The sequence below is a fragment of the Pezoporus flaviventris genome, unplaced genomic scaffold (assembly GCF_033815535.1).
Source record: "Pezoporus flaviventris isolate CSIRO_AGI_PZ_B2104156 unplaced genomic scaffold, CSIRO_AGI_Pfla_v1 ptg000153l, whole genome shotgun sequence".
Lineage (NCBI taxonomy): Eukaryota > Metazoa > Chordata > Aves > Psittaciformes > Psittacidae > Pezoporus > Pezoporus flaviventris.
The window spans coordinates 27396-49997 of NW_026892701.1; the positions used below are offsets into that span (position 1 = coordinate 27396).

A 22602-nucleotide genomic window follows, 5' to 3' on the forward strand; every position below is an offset into this window, starting at 1 on the left:
AGAGGGTTAGAGATCCACTATCAAAGATGGTTTCTAAACCACTCATGCTTACCTTATGCACTACTCTTACACACCTCTCCAGTTGGCTTTTTGAATGAAACACCATACAAGAAAGAGGGTGAAAAGCAAGGAAAATGAAAAACAAAAGAAATTGTGATCAACAACAGCATAACAATGGTGGTCACAGAAATTACCTCAGAAATGATATTATTAATCCCACTTTAGCTACTTGAGGCTGCTTTTTGTGCATACCCAAAATTGCCATTAAAGTTAACAAGCTTTGGAGGCATATGGAGGCTGATATTGTCTTACCTGGATCTGAGGCCCAATTTCTATAGTTTGACATAGCAAGTTCTCCCAACAAAACTCATAATTCTGGTAGTTGTGAGTTACAGGTAGAAAAAAAACCCAACCCTGTTGGATTCAGTTTAGTGACTCTTACCATCAGCATCTTATTTCTGAAGTAACTGGATAAGTAGACAAATTTTTAATCTTTGAGAGCATTTCCTCTAGAAATTCCATTCATGTTTTCACCCAGAGGACCTCTAAAGTAGCCCCCTCACACACTGACACTTGAACACAGATTTATATGGCAGGTTGTGAAGGCTGCAAAACCTCTAGCACATCTTTGGAGTGAGTTGCAAAGTGAATTTATCCAAGGGAGTGAGATAATTCTTACATTAAAAAAACCCACACCAAAAGTCCAAACTCCTAACGTGCAGTTTGGGTGTCAGTCAGTCCTGAAAAAGGCCTGGATTCCAGATGGATTAAGTGAAAACCAGATTAGTTCATAACCAGAGATTATTGGTGGCTGTGAAAGCACGGTATGTTCAAGGGCAGGATCTTGGTCTGGAGCAGAAGCGGGTGTCAGCTCTCCTGGGCCAGCACAGTCTCCTGCCAGCCCAGTGCCACAGCAGTCCTGTACTACTGTGATTGGTACTGATTAGTAGCGTTCATCCCAATTTAGGTGTCTCCCATGCCACTGCCATTCCACACTGCTCACCCACCCAACATCTGTATGGTGTCTTGTTCCTCTTGAGTCTCTCTCTCACCCCTGCACACCTGCTAAATGACTCTGATTTAAGAATGGTGAAGGACATATGCAAACATGCTGCCGTGGCACTTTTCACCCTTCATAAGGTAACACTCTTCCCACTAAGGTCAGCTGTTGACCACCCTGCTTGTGGGGTGCCACCAGGCTCTGAATTGTTGTATATTACCCAAAAAGAGTTCCTGAGTCAGAGACAGAAGCTCACATTCAGCCAAAGTGCTACAAAATGTACCTACATGTGAGCTGCAGTGTAAAGCTCGTTAATTTTAATAGGTATTGTGAAATTAAACTGTACACAGACTTTAAAGCAAAACATTTGAAGAGGTGGGAACAAGTGTTTTACCTGCATGTTACAGATGCTCAGAGGTGCAGGTCATGGGCATGGTTTAACATCAGCGGCGAAGGCAGTAGCCATGTATCCAGCCTTTTCCTCTGCTGTGCCCACTTTAGAACATGCATCCATCATTTTCTGAAGACCAGCAGATTTTGGCAAAACCTGCAAAATACGCTTACAAGTGGGGTTAGCGTTTTCCATAGCCAGAGACATAAGCATGGATTCTTTAGCATTAGATGCCAGATCAATATTCTTTTCGATAGCCTCTGTCAATCTGTCAATAAATTGCATATAGGGCTCAGTAGGTCCCTGCTTTACTGATGTATATGAAGGATTAGGTTTTCCCGCTTCCGGCACAGCTTTCAGAGCAGCTAAAGCCAATTGCTGTGCTTGCTGTAAAACTTCAATTTTCATACGAGCTTGTACTCCATCAGGGTGAAATTGTTCCTTTCCCAGTAATATTTCAGATGAAACACCGTGCAAAGGGTGATGGGGAATTGTCGTGGTTTAAACCCAGTCAGGTAACTTGTTCACTCACTCCCAGTGAGTGGTGCTGAGCTGACAACAATCAAGGTCCGTGTCCGTCTCCCCCCCCCCCCCAGCACCGGGGCTCTCCGCTTCCCCGCTCCCGGAGGAACGGGGAGGAGGATCGAGAGAGTGCAACTCCTACGGGTTGAGACAAGAACAGTCCAGCAACAAATCACCACCGCTACTATCAGCTAAAACAATGATAAGGGAAAATAACAAGGGAAGAGAATACGATACCACCGGCCAAGAAAACGAGTTCCACCCGGAAGCCCGTGTCCTTCCGGGTAACTCCCAGTTACCCCCCACCCCGGGCATGACGTGCTGTGGTATGGAATACCTCCCCGGCTAGCCCGGGTCAGGCGCCCTGTCTCTGCTTCCTCACAGCCTCCCCTCCTCCCTGGCAGAGCATGAGCCTCACAGAGTCCTTGGTCAGGGTAAACATCACTTAGCAACAACCGAAAACATCAGCTTCACCAACACTGTTCTCAAACTAGAAGTCAAAACACAGCACTGCACCAGCTAACACAAAGGAAAAACATGACTGCTACTGCTGAACCCAGGACAGGAATACACTGTGAATTCTCATCTGCAGCTCTTGCAGCAAGCTCCTCAAACCCACTTTTAAAATGTGGGAGCTGTGAAGGAGTTAATAAAATTGCAGCCACTCTGAGACAATCATTTGGAGTTAGAACAGAACTAGAAAAGAAAGCAGATAACATTTGCTGTGTATATGGGGAAGACAACCCATACTGAGTAATTGCTCCCTTAATTTCTTTCATAGCTTTCCAGTCCATAGGAGTCCAGACAGACTGTCCCTGAGGATTTATAATAACAGGAAACGCAGCAGGAACATCTATCGGTAAAATAGTACCGTCTATGACTGCATCCTGAATGCAGCCTCGCCATCTCATGGCACTCGGATTAATTTTATTAGATGTAGGAGTCGGTGGTAATGGCACATCACAAGGGTTGATCTTATTTGTTTTTTTCTGTTTTTTTTTTCTGGGGCTTGCTCCCTCTCCTCCCCCAATTTGTCCAGACGGTCTCGCAAGTCCTGCAAATTGTTTATCTAAGGATTTTGTCCATTGTTCCCAGTCCCACTCATTTTGCGGCTCTGGTGGGAGCGATGCAAGCGGTGGTGTATGTGGCAGAGGTGGGTATTTATTCAGAGTTACACCCTCCTCCTTAGAAGACTCCCACCCTAGCAAAAAATCTTGGAGATTAAGTTTAGGGGCAGTAGCAGCACGAAAAGGGTTGGCACCAGTTTGTTTCGGTTGCTCAGTAGCCGCTACTGGCTTCTGAGTATCAGCTGGAGCTACCGCCGATAAAGGTGCTGTCGACACAGGATAGGGGAAAAGAGCAGGGTCCTCAAACATTCGTACCTTACTGCGCGCCGGTTTTTGGCCAGGATGTTTTATGCCTGAAACAGACGACACTACCATGGTTGTAGCACCGGGTGCTGAATCGAATGTGGGTGCTGACCCCTGCTGTTGTGAAGGCGAGTCAGAGAGAGCTGTAAAAGCAGATTTTTTCGCCTCTTTCTCAGCCTTCATTGTGGCTAGAGTCTCTCTCAGTAGTCGCCAGGGGGCAGCAAGAGACTTCTCCTCCTTAGACCCACAAGTAACTTGATCCCACAGGTGTGCCCCAATTTTTTCCCAAGTCCCGAGATCAAAAGCTTCATTAACCCCCTGGATCAGCTCTTTTTCTTTACTCCAGAGCAATAGTCTTTTTAACAGATTATCGTCATATTCTATCCCTCTCACTGAGAGGATATGCTGGAAGAGCTTAAGGATGGCCGTTTCTTCTTTACTTAATTGATTCCCCATCCTAACCCTCTTCCAGACCTGTTGGCTGTTACCTTGCTTGCACTGCGCAGTGTCTTCCAGGCTCACAAGGCTCCGTTCCGAGGCGACTACCTCCCGATCCTGGTCCTGCCAGATCGAACCCAGCCGACGTCCCTGCGACTCCGAGTTTTCCACTTCCTTCAGTGCCACACGCTTTAATTCCTTCAGTTTCAATATGAAAAATAGGGGGGTGCCCCACGTTGGGTGCCAATTGCCGCAGAAAATATATGGACTCAGTCAGAGATCAATATGATCAGACCAAAGCCATTTATCACAAAGCCTTAACTCCTTATATACTATTTCTTACCTGCACTTACAGTGATTTGGCATATTATGATTGGATACATGTCTTGAAGACCCTTAGTGACTAACATATAATTGGTTAAGCACAGGTGTGAGAACTTGACCTCGAAAGCTTGCCAACAGTCCACAGTTCTCATCAACATGGTGAATTCCAGCTTCTTCTTATCTTGCTTGCTTAAGCTTCCTTGGGCCTCTCATGGCCTTGCTGTATCTTTCAGGATTATTCATAGTTTATGTACCAATTATCCATTCTTCTGTGAGAACACTGTCTCTACAACCAGGTTGGCGCAAAAAATTCATGACATGTTGGACCTTTGCCAATCTGCTTCCTGGCTGTTCTCCTGACTCCCCCTTTTTTGTTTTTGCAAATATGTTTTGATTGTTTGATGGGTGTGCTCGACAGTGGCTTGTCCTGTGGGTGAGTGGGGAATACCAGTGACATGCTGGATTCCCCAATTTTGGACAATTGTATGTTTTTGTCGTGGGACTTTTAAAGTAGCAAAGGCATGACGAAAATGAGTTTGCACATGTCTAGAAGTTTCTCCTCCCAAAGCGGTCATACAAACTGCCAGAGAAAAGGTGTCCACAAAAACATGAACGTATATTAGTTTGCCAAATTCAGGGATATGTGTGACATCTGTTTGCCATATTTGAAGTGACTGAATACCTCTGGGGTTAACTGACAATGTAGGACCCTTAGTGAGTTGTTGTCCTGGGTTCAGCGGCGGGAGCGGGGCCGGAGGCCGCGAGGGGACGGCTGCCGGTGGAGGAGGCCGGGGCGGTCGAGGAGCAGAAGGAAGCGGCTGCCGAGCAGCGGGAGAAGGCGGCGGAGGAGCCGAGCCCCGCGGCCGAGCCGAGCCCCGCGGAGGAGCCCAGCCCCGCGGAGGAGCCCAGCCCCGCGACGGCCGAGAGCGTTTCCCGGAAGCCGCCCGCCGAGCCCCAGGAGGATGCAGGAGACCACGCAGCATTTCCCAGCAAGGCAGAGGAGGAAGAGCTGGACTCAGGAAAAGAGAAGCTGGCGGTGGGAGAGCCGGCAAGCACAGCAGCTACACCAGCCCCAGTGACAACTGCAGCAGCATCAACTGAGAGTTTTGAAGGTTTTGAATGGCCTTTGGGTATCCTTGGGACCTGCCTGCTGATTGTGATGGGGATCAGCATGTTGGCACACACACAGACTGTGTTTTACCCACAACCATTTTGTCTGATCTCAAAAGTTAAGCAGAGTCAGGTTTGGGTCTTGTCTGGGGTTAGACGACAATATAGGGGGACCAAGAGGTTTTCCCCAAGGCTGAACAGTCATGAGTGGCAGGGTGTGTGGGACAGTATGGGCAAGTATCTAGTCCACTGGGCCCCTCCAGTGCTTTGGAAGCATCGGAGTTGGAAGGCAGCTGTATGGAGTCCCCAGCAACAAGCTGCAGAAACTTCTTAAGGGGACAGTGAATTATTTTGAGCCTGGTGGGCCCATGGCACTTCAGGCCATCAGAGCAGAGATGCAACATAGAGATGGACTCATGATCGAGGGGTGGACTTAGCAATGGACACTATTGCCCAGGTTATTCACAAGTGTGAACACTGCACACAGTCTCTCCTGCTCTGGAAGACTGTTACAAGAGATGGAGCCTGACATCATGGACCAGATGGACTCAGCAGCTTTATAGGGACTGGTCCATGCACTAAGATAAGAGTGCACTGAGATAAGAGTGATGGTATATTGAAAATGTGGGATCTGAGCATGACGTGAATGGTATGGAATAAGGGGTGGATAATGTCCTGGGTTCAGCAGTAGCAGTCATTTTTCTCCTTCTTGGTAGCTGGTGCAGTGCTGTGTTTTGACTTTCAGCTCGGGAACAGAGCTGATAGTGATGTTTTGGTTTGGCCAAGGACTTTGTGAGCCTCATGCTCTGCCAGGGGGGAGGGGAAGCCAGGAGGAAGCAGAGACAGGACACCTGACCCAAACTGACCAAAGAGGTATTCCATACCACAGCACATCATGCCCAGGATGTAACTGGGAGTGAGCCGGAAGGGCTGGGAGACTGCAGGGTTGGAGGAGGTATCGGTCGGAGCTTGGTCGGGCCTGGGGGGCGAGTTATTGGTCAGCTGGTGCTGAGGTGTTGTATTCTCTTCCCTTGTTATTTCCTTTATCATTATTATTACTGGTGGTAGCAGTAGTGATTTGTGTTATACCTTAGTTACTAAACTGTTCTTATCTCAACCCGTGGGAGTTGCATTCTTTTCGATTCTCCTCTCTGTCCCTCCGGGAGCAGGGGGAGGGAAAGAAAGTGGGGGAAGTGAGCGAACGAATTACCTGACTGGGTTTAAACCACGACAGTTGTTGACTATCAGGACAGGCTTGTATGATAGCTTTTGCATCTGCCATTGACAAGTGAAACTTCCATTTTAGGACCATTGCTGATAGGTGAAAAAATTAATGAGAAATGCAAGCTTGTTGCCACATGTTTGGCACAGGTGATACATTGACAGGCTGTGTTAAATGGTCCGCTCTAGCATTTCCTTCTGCACAGAATCCTGGCAAGTTTGTATGACTACGATGGTGACATATGTAGTACACTTCAGTTCTTTGTTTTAACAACAACCATCACTGTTTCATATTGTTAAACAAGGTTTCAACTGCAACATGTTTCAAATAAGCCCTTTCTAATCGTTGCACAACTCCTACTACATATGCTGAGTCTGAAATCATCTTGATTGGACATGTGTTCCATTGTTTAAACACCTCAATCACTGCTTTCAGTTCTACTATCTGGGTTGATCCCTCAGAAAAAACTATATGTGATTTCCACTGCCCTGTTCTTGCCAGGTAATAGCTGCTTTGCCTGATTTTCCACTCCCATCTGTAAAGACTGTGATACCATTCACAGGTTGGAGACTGCACTTCGGGTTTTCCTCTATACATTCCTGCTGAATAAAAGTCAATATTCAATGGCTATGATGATGGACCCTGATTGCTCCATCAAATCCTGCTAGAGCTATCTGCAGTGCTAAATTATTCTGCATACACCATTGCAAATATTGTTCTGTCATGGGAATAATTATGGTTTGGGGTTCTTTACCAGATAGGTCTATGATGCGATCCCTTCATTTTATAATTAAATGAGGAAACATTTCAGGTCTGGTTACAAGGATTTTTGACAGTTGATGTGACAAAAATTGTCACTTGAGAATTTTCAATTTCTCCTTATCAGATTCAACCCATTGCATGATTAATCCTACTGGCTGAAAATCATTATTGACAATCAAAAACTCAATAGGAATTCCATTCACCACACGATGTGCCTGTCTCTCATTTAATGCTGCTTCTGCCATCGCTATTGCTTGTTTTGCTGGTGTTAATTGTCTGGGTGCATTTAAGTCTGTGTCACCCTTCAACAACTCAAACAATGGTTCTAAAGTTTTGTTGTCAGTTCCCAATTATGTTCGAATCCAATTGATATTTCCTAACAAGACTTGCACATCATTAAGTGTATGGATATTGACCTTGATGGTTAATTTCTGAGGTTCAGTGGTATGATCGAAGATTCTCCAACCCAAGTATTTCCATGGTGCAGTATCCTGAACCTTTTCAGGGGCAATTTGCAATTTATGTTGTGTCAACACTGAACACAATTCTTGTTTAACAGGTTCTTGGTTATTTTCCCCAGCTACCAGTATATCATCCATATAATGATACACTAATAATTGTGGGTGCCTCTCCTGAAATGGACGCAATGCTACATCAACATAACCTTGACATATTGTTGGTGAATTTTTCATGCCTTGTGTCAATACCACCCACTGATAACGCTGCATAGGTCCTTGTTTGTTACAGGGACTGAAAAGGCAAATTTCTCACTGTCTCTAGGATCAATAGGTATTGTGACAAAACAGTCCTTTAAATCAATAACTAAAATGTTCTGATCTCGATAAATCATTGTGGGTGAAGGTAACCCTGGCTGTAGAGGTCCCATATCACCTCATTTATCCAACACAGATCATGTAACAGTCTCCACTTCCCCTATTTCTTTAGGATGACAAATACCAGGGTGTTCCATGGGCTTGCTGATGGCTGAATGTGTCCAGCTTGTAGCTGCTCTTGGACGAGCTGTCACAGAATGGCAACCTTTTCTGTGGTTAATGGCCACTGATCTACCCAAACTGGTTTTTCAGTTTTCCATTTCAGTTTGAGTACAGGTTGCCCGTCAGTGGCCCATCCTAAAAATTTTTTGACGACAGGGTACATCCCATTTGTCCTAGCAAGTCCCTTCCCAACAGATTCATGGGAATTAAAGTCACGTATGGTCTGGTGAAACCCTGAGATCCATCTGATGTTTGAAAGGTCACTAAATGAGCACTTTGCTTAGTTGTGGTGTTTCCTCCTATGCCTACTTAAGTTCCCTGGGGATTAATTAATGGCCAGTCTTGGGGCCAATTTTTCTCAGCAATTACTGTCACATCCGCTCCGGTGTCTGCTAGCATATGAAGCTGCACTGATCGATTTCCCCAGCTCATCGTTATTTGAATCTGAGGTTTTGTTTGCTGAATCTCTAATGTCCACATAATATTTGTTTCTTGTCCTGTGGAGGCGAAGCCTCCAGTTCCCCTTTTATTTGACCCAGCTCTGGGTGCCTAATTTAAAAATGGAATAAGTTGTGCTATACATGTGTTCTTAGGGATATGTACTGGAGGGCTTGGAGTCCATACCATTGCCTTAATCTGTCCCATATAGTCCGCATCAATTACACCAGGCAGAACAAAGATACCCTGTAGCGTTACACTAGAACTTCCTAATAATCAGGGCACTAAGGCAGTGGCCTAAAGGTCCATGCGCATTAAGCGCCACTGTGCGGACAGTATGTATTTTTGATGTGACTTCTTCTGTCGTCACAACATCCACTCTGGCACTTCCACAAGTTTTTGTGGTGAGTTGGTCCAAACACCCTGAAGGTTGTTGTTTAACGATGGGGGTCCACTCACCACATTCAGGGGCATTTGTGTCATGGCACGGCCCTGCTCCATGCTGTGCTTCTAGTTTCCCGAACCCTGATCAAGGGGTTTGCCCTCCCGATCATATTTGGACCGACACGGGTTAGCATAATGACGACCCTTTTGACATCGAGGGCACAATCATGGGACCCTGTCTGATTGGCCCTTGGATTTGGCTGCTTTGCCTTTCGGGCATTGGAAGCTAAGGTGACCTAGTTTGTCACAAACATAACATCTTTTATTTGTGGTTCCTAGGGGTTGCATGGCCGTAGCAGACACACCGGCTAACATTGTCTGTTGCTGTTCTAAAGAGCCTACGTGTTCCGCAGCCTCTATCATCTCTATTAATGATGCAGATTTTGGCAGGGACAGCAAAACCTTTCTACAGTCCACATTCGCATTCTCAATGGCCAGTTTTAGTAACAAAGACTCTTTTGCTTCTGGATGATCAAACTGCCTATCTACGGCTTCTTGCAAGAGATCTAGAAATTGCATATAGGGCTCATCCTTTCCCTGTCTTATCGCGGTGAAAGAGACCGGTTTCCTTCCTATTTCCATAATAGTAGCAAATGCTCTTAATGCTAAGCGTGTTGAGTCTCTTAAAATGTCTGGCACCAATCAAGCCTGAGTCTCAGGAGTAGCAAATGCACCTGTTCCCATTAGATGATCTACCCCCACTCCCAGGCGTGGATTGCCCAGTTGACGATTTAAATTCTCTGAAGCCTGCACCTCAAAAAGCTCCGCCCATCTGTCCTTCCACAACTTTTGGGTTGGTGTTAAAATCAATGCGACTAATTGATGACAATCAAATGGGGTCACAAGCTGTCCACCCAAAACATTTTCCAATAATGTTTGGGTAAATGGTGACTGTAGCCCATTTTGCATCACAGCTTTTCGAACCTCCTTTACCAGTTCCCAAATGAAAGCCTGATGGATCCTGGGCTGATTGGGCTGGACCCTGACCGGAAATGTCAAGTGAGGGGTTAATTGCAACTTTTCCCCTTCCTTGATTCCATCTAAATGCACTTTTCTCCACCCTTCTCTTATTTTACTCCCTTCCTCTTCCTCTTTTTTCTCCCCGCAGCTCGCAGCCATCATCGTTCTGCCTGAACCCTTTTTACATGAGGCCACAGGTCGCGTATGTGGCAGCGATGTTACCTTTTGTGAGACCACAGTCCCCTCCTCATCCAAGCTTCCTGACTCACTTTCCTTCTGCTCTGCTTCACTCTCGTCCGTCTGAACTGCTGTTTCCTGTTTTGCTGACTCTCCACTGTGAGCAGATTCCTCATTCGGATCTCCAGTCACTAATACTCCACTGATTTCCTCTGTCACAGTTTTTTCATGATGCATTTGTTTTAGCGTCTCATATACCAAATGCCATGTCAATTGTATACGTATGGCATTTGAGTCACCCCTTGTAGCATGGTCAAAGAGAAGATTACCAGCTTTTCTCCAAATTTCACAGTCAATACACGCAGTGTTTCCGCAGGCAAGTCTTTACTTTTTAACCATGCTAGCAATAGTTCCAAATTGTTTCTTTCATATTTTACTCCTCGTCTCTTTAACATTTGTTGCATCATCCTAACTATCATCCTTTCTTCACTTGAGATATTCAAACCCATCCTCTCTCTTTCCCTCCTGTCTCTTGGCTGCTCACCTGAGTTTTTCTCTGAGGTGTGTGAAGCTACCTGGGATTTCTGGTCTGCTTGGTCCAGCCGGCATGACGATCCTTCGGCTGAGACAGTCCCCTCTGGAGTACACAGCCCTCTTCTGCAAGTTGCGCCTTTCGTTCCGCGATCACGTCAGGGTCACCATTTGAGGGGATTTAAGGCATTGACTCCGATTGCTGGTCAAAGACCTTTTTACTTTAGATTACATGGTTTATATATGTTTTTGATCATATCCACATGCTTAACGCTACAATACAATTGGTTAGTTGCTGCTGTCTGCGCGCATAATCTAAAATTATAATTGATTAGTCTGCTTTTTCGACACCATCCTTTTGACCTCTCGAACTTCTCAGTTCCTTCTTCTACTTCTCGTTTTCATCCCCTTTTGTTCCGCTTCTTTTGCTCTACTTTTCTTGCTTGAGGTTAGTTAACCACATAGCTAAAATTACATAATCTGGCTCAAAGTTAATTCCCCAAAGAATTAAGGTCCCTCAGCATACTCTGACCAAGTTCAAACTCCTCCTGCACAGCTATTTGGAGCGTTTTATTTTCCCTGCCTGGCATCCAGACACAGGGGGATATACTTCTTTATTTAAACAGTGCATTTGGTTGAAATATCAGAGACCAGTATTCTTTGAGAGTAAAATTTCAGTATCCTAACTGTAAAAATTTTAATATCCATGGTATCACCTCAGGCATTGTTCAAGTATGTGAAGTTAACCGAATCATAGAATCAACTATGCTGGAAAAGACCTTTAAGATCATCAAGTCTAACCATTACCCCAAGACTGCCAAGACCACCACTAAACCATATCACCGAGGGCCTCATTTACGTGGTTTTTGAACGCTTCCAGGGATGGTGATGCCACCACTTCACTGGGCAGCCTGTTCCAATACCTGAATATCCTCTCTGTGAAGAAATGTTTCCTAATACCCAGTCTAAACCTCCCTGGCGCAGCTTGAGGCCGTTACCTCTGGTCCTGTTGCTTGTTACTTGGGAGAAGAGACCAGCCCCCACCTCACTACAACCTCCTTTCAGGTAGTTGTAAAGAGCAATAAGATCCCCCATCCTGAGCCTTCTCTTCACCAGGATAAACAGCCCCAGTTCCCTCAGCCATTCCACATAAGACTTATTGTCCTGGGTTCAGCAGTAGAAGTTATTTCTCTCCTTAGTAACTGGTGCAGTGCTGTGTTTTTGACTTTCATCCTCAGAACAATGCTGATAACACCGATGTTTTTAGTTGTTGCTAAGTAACCCTTACTCTGACTAAGGACTTTCTCAGTCTCATGCTTTGCCAAGGAGGAGTGGAAGCCGGGAGGAATAAGAGACAGGACACCTGACCCAAACTAGCCAAAGGGGTATTCCATACCATGGCATGTCATGCCCAGTATATAAATTGGGGGGAGTTACCCAGAAGGCCCAGATCGCTGCTAGGGTCGGGCTGGGTATCATTCAGTGGTTGGTGAGTGGTTGTATTCTCTTCCCTTGTTATTTCCCTTATCATTATTGGTGGTAGCAGTAGTAGTTTTGTATTATACCTTAGTTACTGGACTGTTCTTAGATGGGCATTTGCTATTCTACTGTGGCAGAGCTGCCAAGCAGGAGGACAGTGTGGGCAGGGGTCTTCATTTGGGGAAATGAAAGGTAAAATATGCATACTGGGCCAAAGTGGGGACAAAGGAAGAACACTGTGCCTGATATGTCCTCTAAGAGTGGCCTCTAGTCCTTCTCCTTCCCCTAAACCAGGCCAATTTCCTAACGGTTCTACCAAATGGAGAGAGACAAGGGGAGAGGAAAAGAGAGTAGCTTTCCAGCCTCCACCATTGCTGATCCCAAGGAAAGGAGCGCAGTGGGTAGAGGTGAGGAACCGTTTCCTCTTGCAGTTTGGCCAGAGCCACTATGGCAGGAGTCACACTGGTCCCAGGTATGTGAGTACCAGGGCATGACCTGTGCTAGAAGAGGTGCAAATGGCTTGGCCTGTATAGAAAATAAAAATAATTTGCAATGGGGATGTAATTACAGCTGGGAATGAGTATTTTTAGGTACCCTGTTTCTAGCTTTCACTAATGGGAAAAACTCCTGGATTCAGGGTCTGGTAGAGCCCGTGAAGCTTCCATAAATAGCAGATTTCCCCAAGTTACCCAGGGCTGTTGTTGCACAGCTGGAGTGGTGGCTTTGGTGGTAAAGTAGAATAGTCCCTGTAACCCTAACCCTTCACTCAAGTGACTTCGGGAGATGGGAAGGAAGGAGTTTATATGGAAACTGATTCTTCAGACATGCCTGTGTCCACCTCTCCAGGATCTCATACTAGCTGGCATGTAGGGAGCCACATGAGAGCTGAGCTGTCTGCTGCGATAAAGGCGTTTGCTACTCACTGAACTTCTTCACGATCGCCTTGCCCAGCACAGCACTGCCCAGGGACTGCCCACAGGCTCTGGAGAAGAAAGCAGAGTTTACCCTTTGGGAGTACAAATCTTACTGTAGTTGGGTGCCGAGATCAGGCCCTGTCAATATCCAACTTAGTTGTGTTTTTACTTTGAATATATGATGAAAGGTACAAGAAAATACTGCCTAGATAGTCTCTCATGAACCCAATTTGGGAAGGTATTGCTTCTCCATACACACGTACAGCCTGGGTTGTGTGGAGATCTAGGCATAAATGGGTATTATGGTATCTAGGAAGGGGCAAACCAAGCTAGTCATGGAGAAGATAGCAAATCAACATTTGTTTGACTTACAGAAATAAAGTTATGGGTATGGTGCTATGCCTAGCACAGGCTTTTCAAAAAATCTGAATCTGAGAAAATTGCACATTCCTATTCAGATACTAGCTTGCTTGACTCAGATAATTGAAGGGAACAGGCATCTCCGTGAAGACTGGCAGTGGTCAGGAGAAATGTCACTTAGAGTCTCTGAGATGAGTCCCTGCTGATAACACCGATGTTTTTAGTTGTTGCTAAGTAACCCTTACTCTGACTAAGGACTTTCTCAGTCTCATGCTTTGCCAAGGAGGAGTGGAAGCCGGGAGGAATAAGAGACAGGACACCTGACCCAAACTAGCCAAAGGGGTATTCAGCAGATGGACTCAGCAGCTTTATAACGATTGGTCCATGCACTAAGGAATGCTCTCTGTGCCTGATATGTCCTCTAAGAGTGGCCTCTAGTCCTTCTCCTTCCCCTAAACCAGGCCAATTTCCTAACGGTTCTACCAAATGGAGAGAGACAAGGGGAGAGGAAAAGAGAGTAGCTTTCCAGCCTCCACCATTGCTGATCCCAAGGAAAGGAGCGCTAAGCTTTCCATTGTCAAGACATCCTCTTGGAAAAAAAGTGCAGGTAAATTTTCAGATGTGATATTCTTTGTTGAAGAAAGCTTTGCGGAAAGTCCAAGCATCAAACAATTTCACATTAATCCCTTATTTCTGAATGTGCTGCGTTATCTTTATCACAGGAAATCAGCCTCGGCTGCTCATCTGCTTGTTCAGAAGTGACTGTCCTTGTAGAACCTCATCTTGGATTGAGTTTTCTAGACCCTCACACTATATTCCTGAGTTATGACATAACCAAGGGACCTGGTGGCTAGCAACCACCTTTCCTCTGAGGAACTGATGATTTGATAGTAAAATGTTAAATTAACTGAACAGGTTGAAATGAGCTTCAGTCAACATGAAGGTGTCCCAAGGCCATGTAATCCCATCTACATCACTCTGACTCTCTAGTCCCTTCCTTTCACTGCTTTTCTGTTCAGTTCTTGTGTCTTATTTCAGAAGATACTGGGAATTTTAGGAACGTCAATGCTTTTATGTGGCCCAACACACTGGGAATCCGTTTCTCACCTGGGTGCCACTGCTCAGCACATGATTGCTTATAAGAGTCATGTCATCAGCTCTAGTGAGACAATTAAATAAGGGTTGTAAGAATTACACTTGGGTCTGTGTAAGGATCCCACATTTCTTCTGAATTTGCTGCTTTTCAGAGTTTCACTCTTCAGTCACAGGTCTGAAATTCAAATACAGATTTTCCTTGCTGTGGACAAGATATTTACTTGCTTTTCACAAGCATCTACATTCATATTCCCAGAATGGCAAGGGGGTGTGTGGACATTTTGATTGTGAAAGGGCAGTTCTTCCAAGAGGATTAAAGGTTCTTCTTTCATTCATCTGGGGAATTATAAAACAGGGTGGGTTACTGTTGCAGTGGCATCAGGATCAGCAAGGGCAGAGGCTGGGAAGTTACTCTCTTTTCCTCTCCCCTTGTCTCTCTCCACTTGGTAGAACCGTTAGGAAATTAGCCTGGTTTAGGGGGAAGGAGAAGGACTAGAGGCCACTCTTAGGGGACATCTTAAGCACAGTGTTCTTCCTTTGTCCCCTCTTTGGCCCAGTACGCATATTTTGCCTTTCATTTGCCCACATGAAGACTCCTGCCTACAATGTCCACCTGCTTTGCAGCTCTGCCACAGTAGAACAGCAAATGCCCATCTCTTCTATTATGCTATATGAAACTAAAAATATCAAGCCCACTGGAGTTACTTTGACATTAAAGATGTAAGTGAAATAAAAATCACTTTTGGAGCTTTTTATTTTTTATTTAATTTTTAATTAAAATCTTAATTCATTAGAATTTTGAAGCGATCTGAAAAATAGTTATAAACTATGCATATTTTCATTTCCAGTGCTGAGAGCATGAATAATGCAGGACAAAAGCTGTGTCTCCCCGTTTGTATGGCAGGAAGGGTTTTGTGCAGGACACCATCAGGCAACCAGAGGGCCGGGTGCCCCCACGTCGGCCGGCCGAGATGGCCCCGCGACAACCGCAGGCCCCTTCTCCCTGTGTGTGGGTGTAAACTCTCGCGGCACCGGGCCGGGCGGGAAGGCTGCTCTCTGGGGCCAGAGAAAGACGCCCGCGGCCTCCCGCGGCGCCTCGCCCGTGCCTTAGCTCTCCACACGGCCTTCCCGCCACTCGCCGTTGCCGTGGAAACCGGCTGCTGCTCCAGGGGTGGCTGTGGGTCCTGACAGGCAAGCGGCGCCCCGGATGCTCGAGGATGGAGCCTGACCAATTGAGGGGCGTCCCTGCAGGGTTGCGGTCCAGTCATAGCACTGCGGGGGAGCTGGGGGCCAGGCGCTGTGGAGCTGTTGGGCTGAGGGCTTGGCACCATGGGGGACCCTCAAGGGTGGGGGTCTGCCACCATGGAGGGCCCAGCGGGGTGGGCATCTGGCTGCAGAGGGGCCTGTGGGGCTGAGGCCCTGGCAGGACCCCCGAGAGCCACAGGGGATCAGCTGTGGTGAGTAGGGTGAGAGGAAGCATGTGTGTGCTGAGTGTGCTGTCCAAACCGTGCTACTGTGGCTGTAACACAGAACACTACATGTGATAAACACATAAATGTATTGGCTTTCACAAATCATAGGTGTGGTTATGTGGATATAACTGTACGAGTTTACAATAACAGAAACAAAGCTTGCTAAAGACTCAGGATTAGACAAGTTTAAAAGGTTCAGATCTCTTGATCAAAGCGGAGTCACATAGCAAAAGAATTTGTAAAGGTAAAAGAAAGAAGGGGGAGACTTGATATAAGGAAAGCTAGTGCCTGGAAAACATAGAGTTAAAGCACTTTTTAGCTTAATTTAGGTTGTAGAAAGAGAACAATGTTTATGTTGTAAGTCTGTGGAATGTAGTGGCCCCACTAAACATGAGTTAATTGTTTCACACTAGTCTTCTAAAGTATCTTTAGTTTTAAAGAAAAATGTTTGTGTTGTAAGTCTGTGGTGAGATAACAGGATTTAGTGGCCCCACTAAACAAAAATGAGTTATTTCACACCGTCCTTCTACTTATCAGTTAGTTTAGAGACAGAGCCTCCCAAACATCTGCTAGCTTGGGATACTCCTTGTCTGCCCATCCTGCAATAAATTTTGCAGGAAGGTCACACTGTTCTAAATCTTTGGTAGTTATCAGAAGAATTACAGATATGGCTGGTTTCAGCTAGTTGTGTGATTACTGGGGCATCCAACTGTGCCAAAGGTGAAAAGTACACTGTGAGGAAGACTGCTTACTTCATCCTCAAGGCCCCTACTCACAAGAAGAAGACTGCTTACTTCATCCTCAAGACCCCTGCCCACAGTCACCGGAGAGCAGTGCACAGATGCCAAGAGGAGGAGACTTATGATAATAAGTTCCTGGAGCAGTTTTCCTCTTGTGAGTAGGGGTCTTGAGTTGGCAAAGAACAAGCAGATAAACATATGGACTGATTCCAAATATGCCTTTGGTGTAGTTCATGCACATGGAGCAGTATGGAAAGAACAAGGACTTTTAAATACCCAGGGAAGACAAATTAAACATGCAACGGAAATGCTACTATTGTTAGAAGCTGTACAATTACCCAGTGAAGTGGCTATCATACATTGTAAAGGACATCAAAGAGGTAACTCTGATCAAGAGACTGGAAATAATTTGGCTGATTGTGAGGCTAAATGGGCAGCAGAAACAGAAAGAGTTGAGGTGATGTCCTTAATTCATGACGGTAAACTGGTAATTGAGCAAAATAAACCTAGGTACTCTAAAGAAGGTATGAAACTAATTGAAGACTTGGAAGAACAGGAAAATGAAAAGGGTTGGATAAAAATACCTGATGGGTGAGTAGTGATCCCCTATAATCAATTATGGAAGCTGATACAAGAAGAACATAACAAAACTCATGGGGGCGCTTCTTTGTATAAATACTTAAACAAATTGTAGGAAGGAAACTATATACTGTAGTTCAATTATTTACAATGGCATTTCTGTCTCAAGAATAATTGTAAAATTGAAAATAGAAATCAAATTGGTACAACTGGGGAGGAAGGTATCCGGGACAGCATTGGCAAATGAATTTTTCTGAGTTACCAGAGGTTATCAGTATTTGTTGGTGTTAACGAATACTTTTTCAGGGTGGCCAGAAGCATAGAACAAATAATGCAAGACAAGTAATTGGAACATTGTTAAACTATATAAAACCTTGGTTTGGAGTACCAGAGGCAATTTCTTCCCACCCAGGCTCCCACTTTACAAGAAATTAGCAAAAAATTAGAAACTGATTGGCAACTGCATGTTCCATACAGGCCTCAGGCCAGTGGGCAAGTAGAAAAGATGAACCATTGGATCAAACAACAGATCAGTAAAATATGTCAGGAAAAGAATTTATATTGGTACCAAGCTTTGCCACTGGCTCTATTAAGAATTTGAATTAAACCTTGTTCGAAAGAAGAGGTTATCCCATGTAAAAATTTTCTATGGAAGACCATATCAGTCCCAGTTTAAAGGAGAAAGTCTTCAGGAAGTGGGACAAGGCTATCTCCGAGAGTTTCTGGTCAACCTGGGAAAACAATTAGAAGAAATAAAAGAATATTAGGGACAAGAGAGAGATGTGTGGATTATCCAATTCACCCTTTTAGATCCAGAGACTGGGTTTATGTTAAGAATTTTTCAGGAGATCCTCTGCAGGAGAAATGGAGAAGACCGTACCAGATATTATTGACCACCTTTACAGCAGTGAAGATAAAGGAACAACCTGCTTGGATACGTTATTCAAGAATAAAGAAAGCAGCAGAACCAGAGAAGACATGGCGGATCGAACCTTCAGGACCCTTACGTATGAAATTGCATCAGTCATAATTTGGATTTATATGATAACTGGCGTACCAGCTTGGGACTAATACTTATACCTGAAATTAATGCAGACTAAAATTGTTAATTGTAGTGACTGTTGTGTGTGTGCACAGTGGCCTAAATCAGGAGAAAATCAGGACTTTTCATTAATTGGTGTTCCAATTTCCAGCACTATCTCATGGACAAATTTGTGGGTGAACACTAGCAATCTACGTCCGAGGGAAAGATTAAAATTTGGGATAGTTAATCCTAGTCCAAGTAAAGAATATTATACCTGTGTACAAAGATGTATTACACCAGGAACCAGAGTATGAGGTTGTTTGTTTAAATGCCACAGGTATACGTCACTATTCAAATTGCAATCACACTATTAATATAGATGGTATCTTAGTTCAATGGTGGCCCATTCGTAAAGGGAAAGGATGGTACTTGTTATGTGGAGAGAATGTTTATAAGACTCCACCCCCCAAGTGGAAGGGGGCATGCACCTTAGGTGCTGTGTTACCCAATCTTACTATTATTGACATATATCCTTCTGGAACCTGGGTTAGAAGTTTTGCTAAACTGATTAAGCAATGGTTTAATCCTATTGCTGAACGGAACAACACATTTCACAGTTTTGTAAGATGGCTGTTTCCATCTTTGGGAGTAAGCGAATTAGAGAAGGCAATTGTAAATATCTCAGCAACCATAGACGAAATAGAAAGTAAAACCATTGATATAATCCAAGTGGAACAAGAAGAGATAACTAGCCTATCTAAAGTGGTATTACAAAACCGAATGGCTCTAGACATGTTTTTGGCTTTACAAGGAAGGGTTTGTTCCATAATCAATGAAAGTTGCTGTTCCTACATAGATGAAACTGGCAGAATTGTAACAGATCTGGAGGAAATTTGGAAACAAACTAAGATATTTCATGAAATAGCCATGGATGATACCTCCTGGGTGTTTGAAGAAATATGGGAAATTTAAGTTCATGGTTACCTGATCTCTCCTGGTTAAGGCAACTGGTTGTAGGATTATTAATATCAATTGTTTTAATATTACTTATGGTATGATACAATGTTCCTTTTCGTATTGTAAATGATCTATGATGAATTATGAAGATTGGAAAAGAAATTAAATCAAGAATCAAGTAGAAACAGGAAATTATTTCAAAAAGACTCTAGATGGTAATGGTAGTATACAAAATGTTGCAAAAGAATTTGCAATAGGACAAGAAAAGGGGGGATTGAAGAATGGGGTTGATTGAAGAATAGGGTGGATTGAAGAATGGGGTTGATTGAAGAATAGGGTTGTAAATAAGTAACCTCAAGAACCTTAGGCTTTATTAGCAACTATAGAGAAAAGGAAATTATTAAGATAAGCTTTGCCAGAACCACCTGGTGTTTACTGATATGACTGATATGACAATGATCCTAAAACAAAGTGATGAAGAAATAACCACCAGGGGTCTGAAAGCCCACTACCACATTTTTGTATGCATACAGGAGGCATTCTCTAAAAAGTATGATGCAATGCATGTAATATAATGAATATGTATGTTTAAGGACAGTATAATCGCAGCCTGGTTGATGCTTTGGAGAGACACGCTTGGAAGAGTGATCCCCTGTGTCTCCTGGCGCTGCAATAAAGAATACCTGCTTGCCAACTTAAAACTTTGTTGGTGAGTTCCTGGAGTTTTCTCCGAATCACTGCTCATTTCAATCATTCCTCATTAGGTACTAAATGCTTGCTCTCCTCCTCTGTCAGTTGAACTAGTTGTAGTGGGGAGGGTAGGACCGGTACCTGCTTTTAGCTATCTCAGTAGATGAGCATTCAATTGGATCCTGGAAAGAGTAACAGAACTGATCTCTGCTGAAGGTCTTGCTCTCAGGGAATGGGCTATGCTGCTCTTGTAACGGTGCTTGGCTGTAGGGCTAAAGTTTGTAGTAGGCTCAAGGTTTTGGATATGCCTAAATGCTGGGATAAAGTTTTGTCAGGAGTCCTCAGGAGAAAAAAGGTGTTTTGAATTAACTTCTGATTTCATTTTATAGAATCATAAAATAGGGTTGGAAAGAACCTTAAGATCATCTAGCTCCACCCCCCCGCCATGGGCAGGGATAACTCACATTAGACAGTGTTGCCCAAGGCTCTGTCCAACCTGTCCTTGAACTTTGTCAGGGATGGAGTATTGACTACATCTTTGGGCAACCTGTTCCAGTGCCTCACCACCATCACAGTAAAGAACTTCTTATATCTAACCTGAACTTTCCCTGTTTTAGTTTAAGCCCATTACCTCATGTCCTATTGTGGCATTTCATGACATGGACTCAAGTTGATGCAGAGACTCAAATCCTCATTTATTACCCCCAAGCCCTTTTTATCCCCTTGTTTAGTACTTTCCAACCTGTACATACATACAGTGTTCAATCTCATTGGCCCCTGTAAAACTCTCCAGGTAAATAGTCCAATTACAATGTTGCAGACCCTCTCACAACCCCCACATCCTCTGGCCTTACGACTGAGATTCCCACCACAACTACATCCTGGCCCATCCTCCCAAGGCTTGCTTGTTTACCTTCCCTGTCCTTCAATGTTCCAACTCATCACCCCAGGGCTTGTCAAAGCACCAAGGCCTCAGAGCTCATTCCCAAACTTTTTCATGCAAATCTTATTGCCTTCACTCCCCACATCCAATCACTACAGTCCCTAATGAACAGTCCCTCCCCATCATCCTTGTAGGCACCCTTCAGATATTGGAAGGCTGCTATGAGGTCTCCACGCAGCCTTCTCTTCTCCAGGCTGAACAGTGAGATCAAGCCATTAGGCCTTAGTTGACATAACTTTGCTATTTAGCATAAGTAAAACATGACCGCACATGCTTAATAGAAACCCGTCTGCAAGTAGGGACCTGCCCTCCTGGTAGGGAATGATATGCATTGTGTTAGAACTCAGGCACGTAGACATCCTTGCATCTGCTACCATAAGTTGCTTCTAAGCAGGTGATGCGCGGATTGACTCCACAACTCGTTAAAGTTGTAAAGTAGGTATGCTTTTTATTCAGCGCTGAGGCGCACGGGGATAATTCCTCAAAGTCATGCGTGCCTCAGTGTTGTTTCCCTCTACATTTATTCTCTAAAGTTATATATATTCATAAGGTTGCACAACACGCCTATACATATTCATGTCCTATCCCCGCTTCGTATTATAATGAGCCAGAAGGTCCTCTGCGCCTGCGCAGTGCCCCCTCTGGTCATGGGCAGGGGTCTCAAGATGAAGTAAATGAGTCTTCCTCCTGTGAGTAGGGGTCTTCAAGATGAAGTAAATGAGTCTTCTTCTTCTTGAACTTTTCACCTTTTTAGTCTTCACGTATGGCCTTAGAGTTTGGTCGGTGTCCCAGCCATAAATCATCTGCTTCTCCCCCTTATCAGTAGATTCAGGCATCTGCCTTTCCTTATCAATAGGACCAGGTATCTACTTTCCTTATCAATAGGACCAGATGTCTCTGTTCTGCTTAGCAGGCATTTACAACAGACAATACTTTTGTTTAAGCAAGCAAATTCCTCTAACCCCCTTGTACAACCCCCCTGTACAACCCCCTTGTACAACCCCCCTGTACATTGGTCAGCCCTCTGCATCACAGGGACATCCCTAATGGCAAGATATGATAATAATTTGAATGAAGAACAAAGCATATAGCTCGCAGGTATTAGCAGTTGATCAATAATACTAAGCTAAAAGGTAAACATCTGTAAGAATCCTGATTAACAGTAGCCCATAGACTCTTGTTGTAGCCCTAACCCAAGTGCACAGTAGGATAAGAGAACTACAGTTATGTAACTTACCAAATTGTATGTATGGATGCTTTAGATATAATTTTATCAAGATGGAAGAGTAAGGTGTAAAAAACCCCTAAGATTTACTGTTCTTCGGATCCATGTATGGAGGCCTGAAACGCCAACATGCTCCTGGCGCCAATAAAGGTTTGTGCTTTACCTTTCAGTGCGTACTGTGGAGTGATTCCTTTGAATCAAGATGGCGAGATAAGCAGGATCCTCTCGGTTCGGCTGTGAGACCCTCTGGGGCTGGGGACCCTCAGGGCACCCCTGGAGTGTTGCAGAATGACTCTAAGAGCAAGGCCATGGATCCTTAGAGGCCTTGTGCGAGCAAAGCAAGGTGTAGGCCTCACAGGTAACCGGAAACTGGATGTGGGAGGAGAATGTGAAGGAAGCTGTGTAGAACTAACCAATACTATTGTGACTAGTAGGCGTGG

At 44.5% G+C, this 22602-nt stretch overlaps 1 long non-coding RNA gene across 1 annotated transcript in view; it reads right to left on the reverse strand.

Moving 5' to 3' along the window:
• LOC133283096 (uncharacterized) overlaps positions 1-19346 on the reverse strand; it is a 40229-nt gene extending 20883 nt beyond the window's left edge. Inside the window, exon 1 of the long non-coding RNA XR_009747755.1 lies at positions 18836-19346. This is a non-coding gene — a long non-coding RNA (uncharacterized LOC133283096). The remainder of the gene's footprint in view (positions 1-18835) is intronic.
• Between the last annotated feature and the right edge of the window lie 3256 nt (positions 19347-22602).